The 16,724-nt window shown below is 44.2% G+C and overlaps 1 protein-coding gene across 3 annotated transcripts in view; it reads right to left on the bottom strand.

The window, feature by feature from the left end:
* Numa1 (nuclear mitotic apparatus protein 1) overlaps positions 1-16,724 on the bottom strand; it is a 79,197-nt gene that overhangs the window by 62,017 nt on the left and 456 nt on the right. The window lies entirely within an intron of this gene.

Below are 16,724 nucleotides of genomic sequence, written 5' to 3' on the forward strand. Positions count from 1 at the left end.
TGTGCCTCTCGTTCTGACCCTCTTTCAAACCCCATCTTCCAGTCAAAGTTTTGCCCTAGTTATTCCAAGAGCTACTAAAGGGATCTCACAATTCCTATAAGGTGTACACATTAGACAACACAACCAAGTCTAAATTATACACTGCTTTGCAGAATTGTGCTTTGCTTCTGTGTTTTAGATTCAGCTTCCTTAACAAACCACCAAATACACTTACACAGTTCCTCCACATTGATTTAAAAAAAAATAAAATACTCATTTTGCTATGTAGTTAGACCAGGCTGGCCGCAAACTCACAGAGATGCACCTGCCTCTGCCTCCTGTTGGGACTAAAGGAAGGCACCAAGTATACCAGGCTCTAAACTGAATCTCATGTTTTGTTTGGCTTTGCTTTTTGAGATAGTGTCTCACCATAGAGCCTGCAGCCTGGAATCTGCTGTATAATCCAAGCTGGCCTCAAACTTTATCCTTTCCAAGCACTAGGATAACAGTGCAAAAGACACGTTAAGGTCATACTGCGTCCACCCTGCCACAGGGCACCAAAAACTTAATAGTCTGAAAACAAGTATCTCTAGCAAGGCATTGGAAGACATTCAAGTGGCCAGGGACATGTGCTAGAGTATATGCAGTCTTACTCCTTACCAGACAAACCAGTCCTCAGCTGTAATAAAGCAGAAGAAACCCGCAAGGCTGAGTCACTGGCATTTCCTGAACTGACTTCAAAGAAACTGGCCCTTAAACAGGACAGAAAGAAAAGGCAACATGGCACAGTGCCAAGAGAAGCCTCAGTGCCCCTCTCCCTCCTACAGCCATTAGATCATTCTACTTCTGCCTAGAGGTCCCTTATTAGAGAGACTGACTCCCTAACAGCCTGCCCACAATCTTGGTTTTCTCCTCCCAATCAATGACAGCCAAGATATTGCCCTTTCCAAGTTGCTCCTCCCCCAGTTCATCAGAGGAAAGGGTGGAAAAACTATTCCCTGCAAACCTCCATTAATCAGGGTATATATAGTACTTTGTACAGGGAGCATGATTCTCAAGCCCACCATGCTTTGCCTTTTACTAACGAGTCAGAATGAGGGACTGGAGAGAGGGCTCAGCAGAGAAGGAGGGCTCACTGGACATTCTTCCAGAGGACCCAACAGTTCCCAGGACCCACATGACAGTTCACAGCCATCTGTAACTTCAATTCCATAGAAAATTCCTTCTAACCAAGGGCACTACACACAGACATTCATGCAGGCAAGCCAGCTATACACATAATTTCCCTTTAATTTTTTATTCAAAAAACTCAGAATGAAGACCTATGGCGCCTGCTTGTCTAACTACAGAATTGAACCAGGGGGCAGGGACACACACGCCTTTGATCCAGCACTTTTAGGCAGAGGCAGGAGGATCTCTGTGAGTTGAGGCCAACTTATCTTCTTAGTGAGTTCCAGGTTAGCCAAGTCTACATAGTAAGACAAACAACAACAAGCTAAGAATAATAAAAAATAAATCACAAAGCATAAAACAGACATGGTAACAAATGCCTGTAGTCCCAGCACTGAGACAGGTGGAGTCAGGAAAATCAGATGAGTTCAAGGTCATCTTCAGCTACAGCGTAAGTTCCAGGTCAGCCTGGGCTACATGAGACCTTATTTTCAAATATTAATTTCCTAAAACTATAAAAGACAGGCAATAGCAAGCTTTTATATATGATGGGAGGGATATTAACTCAGGTATGGTGCATGTAATCCCAGAGTGCATGTAATCCCAGCACTCTGGGGATAGCCTGAAGTAGGATTCTTAAGTCCTGGCCAGGCTGGGCTACCATATGAAACCCTCTCTCAAAACATCATTTAAAATAGAAAAAAAGTTTGCTGTAATCAAAAAAACAAGTACATTTAACAGAATTAAGTATAAATATACATGTAATTTAGAATAAAAGAACCAATCAACCAGGCGTGTAATCCCAGCACTTGGGAGGCAGAGGCAGGTGGATTTCTGAGTTCGAGGCCAGCCTGGTCTACAGAGTGAGTTCCAGGACAGCCAGGGCAACACAGAGAAACCCGGTCTCAGGGGGAAAAAAAAGAACCAATCAAACAAATGAAATGTGAAATCGAAGACTCTGTTTGGGTTCATATGAAAAGGGCTGCCTGTAAGAAAAATATTGCCCATAGTGGACAGAATGTCACTTGAACTCTGGATGGGACAGAGCCATCTAAGACATCTAGACAGTCTCGCGGTGCTTATTAGAACACGACTCAGTGCCACCTTTGACAAGCAAAGTCAGAGGAAGAAGGGCCATAGTGGAAGGTCTTGGAAGTACAAGGTGTTGGGGCTGGAGACACTCAGCAGTTAAGAGCACTGGCTGTTCTTCCAGAGAATCCTGGTTTAATTCCCAGCACCCATACTGTGGCTAAACACATACTGTGGCTAATCCACACAGCTCCAGTTCCAGGGGATCCAATGCCACCTTCTGGCCTCCAAAAGCAGTGTGAGAATGTGATGCACAAATAACATGCAGACCTTTAAAAAGAAAAGGAAAGCACAAAGGTTGAACACAGAGACTATCTGTCCGGTAAAAGACTAGAAAGAGTTTTATGGCCCTCCCATGACAAAGCAAAAACAGAGCTGCTAAAGAGCTGGCAGTTATAGGACACATGACTGTAGTTTAACACAGGAAGAATTTTCTGCATACTGTAGATGTTGAAAACATGGGACCCACCAACATTCCATCATGAATGGGGGAGTTCATTAGGCTCTACCCCTCCCTAAGGAGCTATAGGCAGAGATAGTTGTTGGGAAGGAGTCATATTCTCCAGTGATAAGATACTAGTAAACTGCCCTTGCTCAAGTAAGTGACACACCCACGCTCATACAAGCAATCCTAATTAATCTCTCTCCCTCCCCCTCTCCCCCCTCCCTCCCTCCCTCCTCTGTCAGTGTGTGTCTGTCTGGTCTCTCTCTCTCTCTCTCTCTCTCTCTCTCTCTCTCTCTCTCCCTCCCTCCCTCCCTCCCTCCCTCCCCCTCTCCCTCCCTCCTCTGTCTGTGTGTGTCTGTCTGTTCTTCTCTCTCTCTCATACACACAACTTCCTGATAATTAGTGCTTCTTGATGACAGGAGTTGGCTCCATCAGTTTCTCAGTTTCTTTTTTCTTTCTTTCTTTCTTTTTTTTTTTTTTTTTTTTTTTTTTTTTTTTTTGATTTTTAGATTTTTGGATTTGGTTTTTTCGAGACAGGGTTTCTCTGTGTTGCCCTGGCTGTCCTGGAACTCACTCTGTAGACCAGGCTGGCCTCAAACTCAGAAATCCGCCTGCCTCTGCCTCCCAGAGTGCTGGGATTACAGGTGTGCACCACCACCGCCTGGCCTCTCAGTTTCTTTTTAAACTTCTAGAAGCAACCTTAAAGTGCACCTTATTGGTCCTCAATCAGCTGGGCAGGCTTGCACTAAGACTGGTTTCTCCAAGGACCTTCTGGGAGCTCCTAAGAAACCACTGGCAACCAGGCAACATACATTCTCCAGAGAATCTGGGTACAGCTGTTCAATATCCCTCCAGACTTCTTAAGTCTGATGATAGCCTTCCTCTGTTTGTTCCCAATTATGGATGAAGAAGTCACTTTATAGAGTTAATATACCAAAACTACTTTCCTTAAGATTCCTTCGGCTTGTTAAGCCCTCCAACAAGGGCTCAAAACTATTTCCTTTATTGAGTTCACTCTTAAATAACTGGTATATGGTTTCTGTTTTGTTAACTGCACCAAACTGACACTAGATAAATAAACTGAGCTCAAACGAAAGAAAAGAACTTGGTGTGAAGGACTAAAAAGACCCTGTCCCAAAAAAGGAGAAAGAGGGAAGGAGGGAAGGAGGGAGGGAGGGAGGGAAGGAGGGAAGGAGGGAAGAAGGGAAGAAGGGAGGGAGGGAGGGAGGGAGGGAGGGAGGGAGGGAAGGAAGGAAGGAGGGAGGGAGGGAGGGAAGGTATGCAGTTCAGTGCAGAGAACCTAGATTCAATATCCACTACTGCAAAAGCAAGCTAAGAAGGAAAGAAAAGGAAACCCTAAAGCTAGAAACAAACTCAAAGTTGCATTAGCTCACAGCTTAACAATCTAGTAGTGTCAGCAATGTATGGCGGGCTAGAGAGACAGCTCAGCCATTAAGAGTACTGCCCTTTCAGAGGACCCAGGCTTGATGCCCAAACTACACCATGGCTCACAATTACCTCTAACAACAGTTCCAGATACCTTCTGGCATCTGGACACCAAGCACAAAAGTAGTGCACGCAGGGAAAATATCCATATATATTTTTTTGTCTTTATTTTTATTTTCATTTTATGTTCATGGGTATACATACATATGTATATGTATAAACACGCAGTGCCCACAGAGGCCATCAGATTCCCCCTGGGACTGGAGTTATAGATGGTTGTGAGTCACAATTTGGGTGCTAGAAGCTGATCCCTCATTCTCTTGATCAGTAAGAGCTTTTAACCACTGAGCTACCTCTCCCAGCCCCTTTTTAAATTTTTAAGTTAAAATTTAAAGGGACTAAAGATATGGTTCAAAGGTTAAGAGCATTGGCTGATCTTTCAGAGGACCTAGGTTTGACTCCAGTACCCACACAGGACCCCACAACTGTCTATAACTCCAGTTCCAAGGGATCCAGTGTCCTCTTCTGGACTCCCTGGGCACCAAGCACACATGCAGACAAAACACAGAGACACATAAGATAAAATAATCTTTAAAAAAGAAATATATGGCACGCTCATAGGTCTAGCTTACGTTTTCTAACCTGGGCTTGCCTGGCTCTATGCAGACATTTGCTTTGCTATGTCTCACAGGTGCTAGAGGTAAAGTGTGTGCCATCTCTCCAGGCCAACTGCATATCCTGAGCCCACAAAAGTCAAGGAGATCACTGTGCAGAGGCTGAGATTCAACATTTACTCTTGTCAGAAAGATAGGATACGAAGAGAATCTTTCCATGGGAAGACAAAGAAGCTTGTCTTGCTAATCGAACAAAGTAGGAAGAAAGTTCCTTCTATTCATTCAAAATTACAGGTGTGTACAAGAGTGTATTACTGGTTAAAATTACACAATACTTATGGTCTGGAAATTTTCAAGTAAAATAAAATTACAAACACTTTGGCCCTAGGATAAAAACAATATCGATCCATCCAACAGAAGAAAACACAAAACACAAAAACAGAGAATGATGTTTAGGAAAACATAAAACCACAATGAGATAGACTATACTTATTTAAGAATGGCAAAAAATAGGGTTGGTAAGACAGCTCAGTAGTAAGGGCACATGCAGCCAAGTCTGAGGATTCAAGTTCTGCTCCTCAGACTTCACAAGGTAGAAGAAAAGAGCCATGTCCTAAGTTGTCTCTGACCTCCACACACGTATGGTAACACACAATCAGTCGATTGATCAATGACAATTTCTTAAAGAAAGGTAGCAGAAACCTAAGATTCTAATACCAACTAATGGCAAGAATATTTAGCAGCCAGGCAGGCTGTGGTGGCACATATCTTTAATCCCAGCCCTTGGGAGGCAGAGACAGGAGTCTCTCTGAGCTCAAGGCCAGCCTGGTCTACAGAGTTCCAGGATAGCCAGGGCTACACAGAGAAACCCTGTCTGGAAAAAACAAAAACAAAAAAGCATATATTTAGCAATTCATACACTACATATTTAGCTCTCATACACTATACACTATTACTGAAATACAAAACAGTATAACCACCTTGAAATTTGATAATTTCTTTAAAAGTTAAACACACACACACACATGCCATACAAAAATCCAGCCACTCCATTCCAAAAAGAAATGAAATATATGACTATTAAAATATTTGTACATGAATGATCAAAAAAATGTTAACCATAACAACCAAAAAGCACAAATACCTTAAGTGTATCGGTGGCAAATCAGCTGGGGATATTGCCCAGTGGTAGAGCACTTGCCTATCATGCTCAAGGCCCTGAGTTTGAGCCCCAGCAAAGAAAGAAATAGAGACAAAGTAAAAGAAAAGATTAGAGAGGTTTTAAGGGCCAGGCTATAGCTCAAGCTCAGTTGTCCAGCATGAGAACTCAGGTTCTATCCCTCGTAACAGGAAAACAAAAACAAAAAGCACAGTAAATGATAAACAAAATCCAATATTGCTATACAATGAAATAGTACCTAGCAATGGGATCTAACAGATTACTGATATATTCAATTAAAAAAAATAAATTTAAGAAACATATGCTCCTCACACCTGGAGTCCTAGCACTGGGAAGCAGGAGGAGGAGGATCCAAGTATGTTCAAAGTGAGACTGGGGCTGGGGAGATAGCCTGGGCTCAGCTCCCTGAAACCAATTAAGGGTGAAGTGAGAAACACTAAGAAGCTGCCACCTGACCTCCAGACCTCTACCGTGGCACGGGCACCCACACAAGCAGATTCAAACACTGTAATACATTTTTGAAAAATACTTTCAAATTAGATATCAAAGCCGGGTGGTGGTGGTGCACGCCTGTAATCCCAGCACTTGGGAGGCAGAGGCAGGGGGATTTCTGAGTTCGAGGCCAGTCTGGTCTACAAAGTGAGTTCCAGGACAGCAAGGGCTACACAGAGAAACCCTTTCTCGAAAACAAAACAAAACAAACAAAAAAAATTAGATATCAAAGTCAGGCTACCTACATAATAATATGCTCCAGGTCAGCCAGGATTATAGAGCGCTTAGCCAAAGAAAAGGAAAGGAAAAAGGAAAGGAAAAAGGAAAGGAAAAAGGAAAGGAAAAAGGAAAGGAAAGGAAAGGAAAAAGGAAAAAAAAGGAAAAAGGAAAAAGGAAAGGAAAGGAAAATGTTACAGGAGAAACCATATATATACATATATAGATATAGATACATTTCTAGAAAAACAATCTATAGTAACAAAGAGAAGATTGGTAGTTTCCCAAGACCAGTTTAAAAGGAAAGATGTACTATAAAGAAACATGAAGACATTTCTGAGTGTGAAATGTCTTATGTGTGAGAGGTTTTCCCAGCTGTATATATCTATCAAAACTTAAGTGAAGTTTACTGTACATAAATCAGAGATAAATAAGGATAATTTTTTAAATGTATTCATTTTTATCGTACGTACACTGGTGTTTTGCCTGCATGTGTATATGTCTGTGTGAAGATGTCAGATCCCCTGGAACTGGAGTTACAGACAGTTGTGAGATGCCATGAGATGCCATGTGGGTACCTGGAATTGAACCTGGGTCCTTTGGAAGAACAGCCAGTGCTCGCTCTTAACTGTTGAGACATCTCTCCAGCCCCAGTAAGGTTGATTTTCTTTTTAATTTTTTTTTTTTTTTTTTTTTTTTTTTTTTTTTGGTTTTGGTTTTTTGAGACAAGGTTTCTTTGTGAAGCCCTGGCTGTCCTGGAAGAACAAGAAGTTCAAGAAGAGCTGCCGCTTCCACCTGGGCCAATGTCGGTGGGGACAGCTCCCAGGAAAGGAGATCTATCCAAAGAGCAACATCTCTGTGTCTGAAGTGAAGTAAAGACTATAAGATATATGTCAGAACCTGTGTCTGCTGGCCAAGCTTTTCCTGGACCACAGGACCTTGTATTTTGATGTGGAGCCTTTGTCTTTTACATCTTGACAGTAGTAGATAGGCAATGGGCTCACATTGTTAGCTACTTTTCTCTCTCCTTTTTTTTCTTTTGGTTTTTCGAGACAGGGTTTCTCTGTATAGCCCTGGCTGTCCTGGAACTCACTCTGTAGACCAGGCTGGCCTCGAACTCAGAAATCCACCTGCCTCTGCCTCCCAGAGTGCTGGGATTACAGGCGTGCGCCACCACCGCCCAGCTGTAGGCTACTTTTCTAAGGAGAAGGAATCCCCAGATGGAAACAACGAGGCCTGCATTCTGACCCTGCCCCCTCCCATCTGCGCAGCTATGGAAAGTTTCTTATCGCCTTCAGTTAGCTCTCTAAGCTTGAGAGTACTGTAGGCTCCCCAGAGAAGCCACTGAGTGACCTGGGCAGACTCAGCCTCAGAAGCTACTGGTCATGGGTCTTGCTGGAGATCCTGCGAGACTTCCGGGGCATGTTGCCTATCAAAGATCTTAGCCAGATGACCAGCATCATCCAGAATGACATCATCAGCACCCTACAGTCCCTCAACATGGTCAAGTACTGGAAGGGCCAGCATGTGATCTGTGTCACACCTAAGTTGGTAGAGGAACATCTCAAAAGTGCCCAGTATAAGAAACTACCTATCACAGTGAACTCTGTCTGCCTCAAGTGGGCACCCCAAAGCACCCCAAAGGCTTTAAGAAAGAAAGAAAAAATTCCAGCCCCCAGGGATACAACACCACCCCTTCTGGTTTCTTTGGGTACCCACACATATTTACTCATAGGCTCACACACAAACACAAACAAGCAAACAATAAAAATAAAATATTTTTTAAAAAATAACAAAAGATGACATTTCACCCAGCAGGATAAATAACTTTACACCTTGCAGGTGATTGATGGCTCATCAGGTAAGACATTACTGCCATGCCTGAAGGTGTGAATTTGATTATCTGGGACCCACCCTCATGGTGGAAAGAAAGACTCAAACTGGTTGCGTACCCCTGTGATCCCAGCACTTGGGAGGCAGAGGTAGGGAGATTTCTGAGTTTGAGGCTAGCCTGGTCTACAGAGTGAATTCCAGGACAGAGAAACCCTGTCTCGAAAAACCAAAAAAAAAAAAAAAAAAAAAGACTCAAACCCAAAAGACTGTCTGTTGACCTTTACACATATGCCGAGGCACACATGTGCCCCTTACACGTGTGTGTATAATTAAAAAAATAACACCATGTAATAAAATGCATAACACAAATGACAACCAAGAGGATCTTAAAGAAGAAGAGAGGTAACCTAGGATGAAACAGTAAATCATGAGCATAGTTCTAAAACAAACAAAAGAGGCCAAAGCTGAACATGCCTGTACTTCCACCACTCAGGAGGCTGAAGCACGTCGATCTCTGATTCTGAGGTCATCTATCTCTACACAGCCAATGCTAAGCTAGCCTAAGCTCCACAGTGGCCTTGTCAAAAAAAAAAAAAAAAAAAAAAAAAGAGCAAAAGTTCAAACCACATTTCATATGTGTTGAGAGAAAATAATATCTAGCTAAACAATCAAAACTAGAGATGAAATAAAGATATTTATCAATAAAACAATGTTTACCACTAGGAGACAGCCAGCCTCACCACTGCAAGAAATTATCTAAAGGAGCAACAAATTTATTCAACAAGAAAGAAAAGAGCAAAGTGCCAGAAAAAAAATGGCCAGAAAACAAGCAGGAAATATAGACAGGCACAACAGAGATATGATTCAGTAGTAGAAGGAACCTAGAATGTACATTTGTTCCTAGCATTGCAAAAAGAAAATAAGGGTACAGGAAGGAGTTCAACACTGAGATGGATTTTTTTTTTTTTTTGGCCTTTGGTAACGGTTTCATTCTTGCACATGTTCACTTTGAATCGGAACATTTCTTGATAAGCTTAGTGTATAATTGGTAAAAATCAATGACCTTCTGGCTATCTGTTCTTATCAATTACACACAGGTATCAAACAGCCTGTATTCAGTTCTGTTTAGTCATCCCAACAATTCTATAATTTTTTTTTTTTTGGTTTATTTTTTTGTTTTTTTTTTTTTTTGAGACAGGGTTTCTCTGTATAGCCCTGGCTATCCTGGAACTCACTTTGTAGACCAGGCTGGCCTCGAACTCAGAAATCCGCCTCCCAAGAGCTGGGATTAAAGGCATGTGCCACCACCGCCTGACTTCTAAAATTCTTAGTTCAAGGCATCCATCCCACTTCCATATTTCACAAAAATAAACTTCCAAAGAGAAATGGTTCCTAGTGCGCCAACAAATAAGATCTCTCTCTGAGAAAGTAGGACTGGCTTTAGACTAAGATTCAGACCTTACAATTAGTCATCATGTGCTTGAATTTGGACCAACAAAAGAATCCTGTGCTTCTTCCCCTAAAGGAGAAAAACACCACACAGAAACACATATACACATTCCTGTGCCTGAAAGTTTCATTTGATCTGAATACTCATCACACACAGAGTAAAGATATCTACAGGGCAGAAAGTCTCCCTACTGCCTTCCTTACCAGCAAAGCTTCCTGCCTATAACTGAGTTGTGAAAGTAGTAAGATCTGACAAACCCAGAACTTTGGAAACAAAAGACTAAGCTACAAAAGAAGAAAAGATTCAAATATGGATAAGTTAGTAAATTATGTTTTCAGGAGGTAGCTTCATCCCTCTGCCCCCACCAAAAAAGGATAATATGCTGAAACTAAAACAAATACCATCACCAAAAAATGGGCTATACTGCTTGCCTACCATGCACTGAGAGACCAAACCTACTCCATCTTGAGACTGGCCTCCATTTTAAAAGAGCCTGAGAACTTAATCTGTAGCTGAATCCAAGCTGCACCCAAGCACCAGGAAGGACCCTATGGCTTGTCCTTGGCCCCCCCCTAGCAACAGCCAATTAAGCTTAGGCTGACTGTATCAGCACCCACCTGTCAGCTTACAATAGTCATTCAGTTAGATGCTTGCCAGGCTGTAACCCCCCTCCTTACTCACATTTCCTATAAAACCTTGTCCTACTGAGGACTGGAGGCTGTTTCACCTGCCCATCCTGCTGCGTCAGGGCCAGAGGTAAGTGAGGCTGAGCTAGAATAAGAGACCCTTGTGTGATTGCATCAGAATCAGCTCCTTGATGGTTTGGAGTCTTAAGATCGGGCACATCATTTTGGTGTGTTGGTCAGGAAAGCCTCCAGAACTAATGACCAGAAGGGTCTTGATACTGGTAATTTCTGAGTCTGTTCATGTTTGTGTAGCACTACAGTAATTCTGTTCATGTCTGCACAGCACTGTGGTAGTTCCAGGTGGCATCCAGGTAGCTTTGGTTCCGAGTGTCTGCACAGCACCATGGTCTATGTCTGTCAGTGTGTAATTCTGTTTCAGGTCTCTGCACAGTGAGTGCTGCAAACTTTGGTTCCGGGCAGCACTGAGGTTAACTTTAGTTTAGGGTGTTAGCGCTACAGTCTGTGTCGTTTGTCTGTTTGTGGGTAAACTGAGTAGTGCCATATCTGTCAGACTTGAGAACTGGCTTTGAATCTGTACTTGTGGTCAGAAGTAGCTAAAGCTGATGCACTAGGAGGCCACAGCCACATGGAGCTGGAAGACCTTCCATGTCCTACCAGGAGACCTTGGTGTTTCAATCTAGGATTGGAAGCTGGGCTCAGAGAGCCGTGAGTGCCACCTTCTGGTTATTTCATTCCCTCCTGACAAAGAGAAGAATTTTTCTTTTGTTTTTGTGGTTGTCCTCACTGTCAGGACTAATTATCTGCCCTTGAGTTTCACATTACAGGGTAACTGACACTGATGGATACTAACATGGGGCAAGTGTCTTCAACTCCACTAAACTTGTTTCTTAGTCATTTTAAGTATGTTAAAAGAACGGGACGGAATCTCTGTCACCAGTGGGAGAGATGAACTCACCATAGTCAGATGGCCCGCCGTCAAGCCGGCTGGCCCCAGGAGGGATTCTTTGACCTAGGAACGGTCCAAGGGATCAAGGAAGTCATTTTTAAACCCAAACACGGTCACCAAGACCAAATACCTTGTGGTGGTCTGGCAAGACCTCCTAGAGGACTGACCCTTTTGGCTTAAACTGTTTTCCCCAGACAACAGGCAGAAGTTTTTGCCTTGGCTAGCAAAAAGCCCAAGGATACAAAGGAAGAGCCAGGCCACAGGCAGGGAAGGTGGAACCTGATGCAGGAACACGGAGCTACCAGAGGCTGCCTCTGGAGTCTGAGTCTGTTGTCTTGCCCTTGCACGAAGCAGAGCCAGTTGATAATCAAGGAAACCAACCTTTTCACTATTAGCCCTTCACCACTAGTGGCCTGTACAACTAGAGGACTCAAAACTGCCCTTTTCAGACAACCCTGGAGATTTAGTTAATCGTTTGGAGACAGACCTCTTCACCCACCAGCCCACTTGGGATGATTGCCAACAGCTTTTGCAGGTTCTCTTCACCACAGAAGAGGGACAAAATCCAGACAGAGGCCAGGAAACTGGTTCCTGACCCCACGGGGAACCCACCAATAACCAAGCAGCTAGTGATGATGACTTCCCCTTAACCTACTAACACTGTGGAAGGTAAGGGAGACGCCTGGTCTACCACCAGGGCTCTGCTGGCAGGTCTCAAGGCTGCCGCATGTCGGCCCGCCCACTAATCTGGCCAAAGGATATGACATTAGTCAGGAAGATAATGACAGTCTCAAAGCTTTCTTAGAGAGGGTCATGGAAGCACTGACAATACACCTCCGTGGATCCTGAATCACCAGAAGCAAAACCAGTGGCAGCTCTAGCCTTTATTAACCAGGCAGCACCAGATATCAGGAGAAAGCTCCAAAGAGTTGAGAAGTTAGGAGAAAAGGGTCTGAGAGACTTAGTGATATTGGCAGAAAGTGTTTAATGGAAGGGAGGGCACAGAGGAACAGATAAAGGCAGAAAAACGGTCACCAGAAGACTGTATGTAGGAGATGCCTCAAACAGACAGCTTCCGGAGAAGGAGGTAAGAGCCAATGTGCTTATTGTAAAGAAGAGGACCACTGGGCCAGGGAATAACCCAAGAAAAAGAAGTCTATTCAAACCATAGCCTAAGAAGAGGGAATCAGAGAGGAAGAACAGGGGGTGGGGGGGGGGCGTGGGGGGTTGAGATCCCCATCCCCAAGCCCAGAGTAACCCTAAGAAGTAGAAGGGGAACCCACCAGCTTCCTTGTAGATAGTGGAGCTCAATATTCTGTCTTGCTGAAGCCTAAAGAGAAAGTCTCTTCAAAGAAATCCTGGGTCCAAGGGGCAACAGGAATTCAACAATATTCACGAACTACCTGAACAACAGTGGCCTTGGGAGTGGGCAGGTGACTTGTTGTACATGAATGCTCCTAACCCTCTGGGGAGAGATTTGTTGACAAAAATGAGGGCACAACTACATTTCTCCCCAGAGGGAGCCAAACTATTAGACTCCGAGGGGAAGCCTATTCATGTCCTGACCACCACTCTGGCTGAACAGTAGTGGTTGTTTTTTTTAGGCTTTCCCACCTCAGAGGATAAAATGACTACTTGGTTAGATCGCTTCCCCAATGCTTGGGCAGAGACAGGAGGAGTCGGAACAGCTAATCATCGGACCCCAGTTAGGACTGAGCTCATGCAGGGGTGGAGCCTGTGCAGGTCTAACAGTACCCCATGCCCCTGATTGCCAGGGAAGGCATAAGCCCATATCAGGAGAATAGTAAATGCGGGGATCCTGAGAGCATCTCAATTCGCCTGAACACTCCCTCTGCCAGTCAAGAAGCCTGGAACTAATGATTACAGACTTAAGAGAGGTACACAAGTGGGTATGGATATCTACCCAACAGTCCCTAGTCCCCACACCCTCCAGTGCTGTTCCTCCTAAGTGCCAATGATATACAGTGCTGAATTTAAAGGATGCTTTTTCTTCAGCTTACCCTTGGCACCCAAGACCTCTTTGCCTTTGAATGGCACGATCCAGACCCATCTGCCCCAAAGGCTTAAAATCTTGCCTACTGCCGGGCGTGGTGGCACATGCCTGTAATCCCAGCACCTGGGAGGCAGAGGCGGTTTTCTGAGTTCGAGGCCAGCCTGGTCTACAGAGTGAGTTCCAGGACAGCCAGGACTACACAGAGAAACCCTGTCTCAAAAAACAAAAACAAAAAAATCTTGTCTACCATCTTTGATAAGGCCCACCATGAAGACCTGAGTACAAACCCAGAACCCTAAGCCGACTCTTTTGCAATATGTGGATGGCCTCCTGGTGGCAGCAGAGACAAAACAAGAATGTCTGAAGGGAACCCAAGACTCCCCACCAGGTAAAGGAATTCTTGGGGTCCCCTGGACTCTGCAGAATATGGGTACAAGGTGTTACAAAAATAGCTAAGCCATTGCCAAGCGGTGATGGCGCACACCTATAATCCCAGCACTTGGGAGGCAGAGGCAGGTGGATTTCTGAGTTCGAGGCCAGCCTGGTCTACAGAGTGAGTTCCAGGACAGCCAGGGCTACACAGAGAAACCCTGTCTCAAAAAACCAAAAAACAAAACAAAAAAAAAAAAACAAAAAAAAGAAAAGAAAAGAAAATAGCTGAGCCACGAGGCCACCAAAGGGTCCCATGAGAACTCTGTGTGGACAGAGAAACATTAGGAAGCCTTCGACGCCTTAAAGAAGACCTTAAATTCTATACTAGCCTTGGGGTTGCCAGATGTGACTAAGACCATCTCTTCCTGGAAGAAAGATCTGGGATAGTAAAAAGGGGCACTGAATCAAACTCTTGGACCCTGGAGTTAGCCAGTGGCCTACCTCTCAAAGAAATTAGACCAGGTGGCCAGAGGCTGCCCCACCCCCTGCTTATGCATCATTGCTGTAACTACCCTCCTGGTCAAGGATGCTATCATCTGGCCAGAGCCTGACCATCACCATGCTTCATGATAGAAGGGATATCTAAACAGCTCCCCCCAAACCCCAATCGATGGCTCACCAACACCAGAATGATTCATTGCCAGTCTCTCCTCTTAAACCCCCTAGGATATAAAGGTTTTTCAGGCCCCAACTTCCCTAAACCCAGCTATCCTGCTGCCTGACTGTACTGGCTGGTTTTGTGTGTCAACTTAACACAGGCTGGAGTTATCACAGAGAAAGGAGCTTCAGTTGGGGAAGTGCCTCCATGAGATCCAGCTGTTGGGCAGTTTCTCAATTAATGATCAAGGGGGGAGGGGCCATTGTGGGTGGTACCCTCTCTGGGCTGGTATTCTTGGGTTCTATAAGAGAGCAGGCTGAGCGAGCCAGGGGAAGCAAGCCAATAAGGAACATCCCTCCATGGCTTCTGCATCAGCTCCTGTATCCTGACCTGTTTGAGTTCTAGTCCTGACCTCCTTTGGCGATAAACAGCAATTTGGAACTGTAAGCTAAATAAACCCTTTCCTCCCCAACTTGCTTCTTGGTCATGTTTGTTCAGGAATCAAAACCCTGACTAAGACACTGGCCCAGACCTCAACGAGCCACTGCATGACTGCTTGGACATTCTCGTCCACATCCAGACCAGATCTTCAAGACACCCCTTTATGGACACAGAGATAACATGGTTCACCGATGCCAGTAGCTTCTTTCAGGAGGGACAGAGGTATGCTGCGCCAGCCGTGGTCTCAAACACTGAGATCATATGGGCAGATCCACTCTGGGCTGGAACACAGGCCCAGAAAGCTGAATTAATAGCTCTAACCAAAGCATTAAAGTTGGGAAAAGACAAGAGACTTAATATTTACACAGACAGTCTGTATTATATGCCTTTGCTACCGCTCATATCCTTGGGGCTATTTATAGGGAGAGAGGCTTTCTGATGACAGAAGGAAAGACTACCAAAAATAAAAGAGGAAATCCTCTCCCTACTAAGGGCCCTATGGAAAGCCTAAACAGTTATCTATCATACACTGTCCGGGGCATCAAAATGAAAAAGACCCCCCTCATTGCCCTAGATCCAGAAGAACCCCACACTCTCCAACCTGCCCACATATACTACAGAGGATATGATCTGGGCCAGGAATCCACCTATGCCTCAGTGTCATAGGGATAGTGGAAGACAGCAAACTAATTGTACCAGAGGAAATGGCTCTACCCAAGTCCAAGCTTGAATAAAGACAGACCCTAGTGTGACTGCATTGGAATCAGCTCCTTGGTGGTCTTTTGGGGCTTGTGAATGGGCACACAGCACCAAAACAAAACAAACAGAAAAGGAAAAAAACAAAACAAAAACAAAAAGTTGAGTAAGCTAGGCTTCTGTTCCCTTAAGCCCAAGAAAATCCAACATTCTAAGACATACAGTAATGGCCATGACATACCCAAATAGAGCAGCCATTAGGACAAATATATATTCACTTCCCAGAAGGGCAGACAAATACGGAAAAAGATTCTAACAATACAGATGACAAGTGCAGCCACAGAAGTAAGCAAAAGAGGTTACCCTGCCAGGCATGGCTCACACATCTTTGATTCCAGCACATGGTAGGCAAAGGCAAGGGGATCTCTAAGTTCAAGGCCAGCCTGGTCTACAGAGCAAGGTGCAGGACATTCAAGAGTAAAAAGAGAACCCTTGTCTTGAAAAATACAAAACAGCCAGGCAATGGTAGCATACATCTTTAATCCCAGCACTTGGGAGGCAGGGGCAGGCGATTTCTGAGTTCGAGGCCAGCCTCCAGGTTAGCCAGGGCTATACAGAGAAACCTTGTCACGGGGAAAAAATTATTTAAAAATACAAAACAACAATAATTTACATTTGTACTCTTGAAGGTGCTTGCAAAAACAGTCTTATCTGATTTGCCTCTCACGCCCAAGAGGTAAGTGGTCTCATGCCCACTTACCAAGAGGTAAAGCAGGTAAGTTCATAGTTTACAAAGTGCATCCCAACACAGTCCCTTCCCATCATTTATGTTCTGCACTCAACACCTCCAAATACAACAAAACTCGAACCAACTGCAACCCTTACTAAGGTAAACATAAACCTCTGAGTCCCCACCTTTCAAACATGAACAAGGTTGTTAGAAAAATTTAAACGATGATCCTTATATGCCAGCAAAAAATCAGAAACAGTGGAAGCTAAGAAGATGCCACTGCTGCTATCATTAACAATAAAGAAG

The sequence above is a fragment of the Apodemus sylvaticus genome, chromosome 1 (assembly GCF_947179515.1).
Source record: "Apodemus sylvaticus chromosome 1, mApoSyl1.1, whole genome shotgun sequence".
Classification (NCBI taxonomy): domain Eukaryota; kingdom Metazoa; phylum Chordata; class Mammalia; order Rodentia; family Muridae; genus Apodemus; species Apodemus sylvaticus.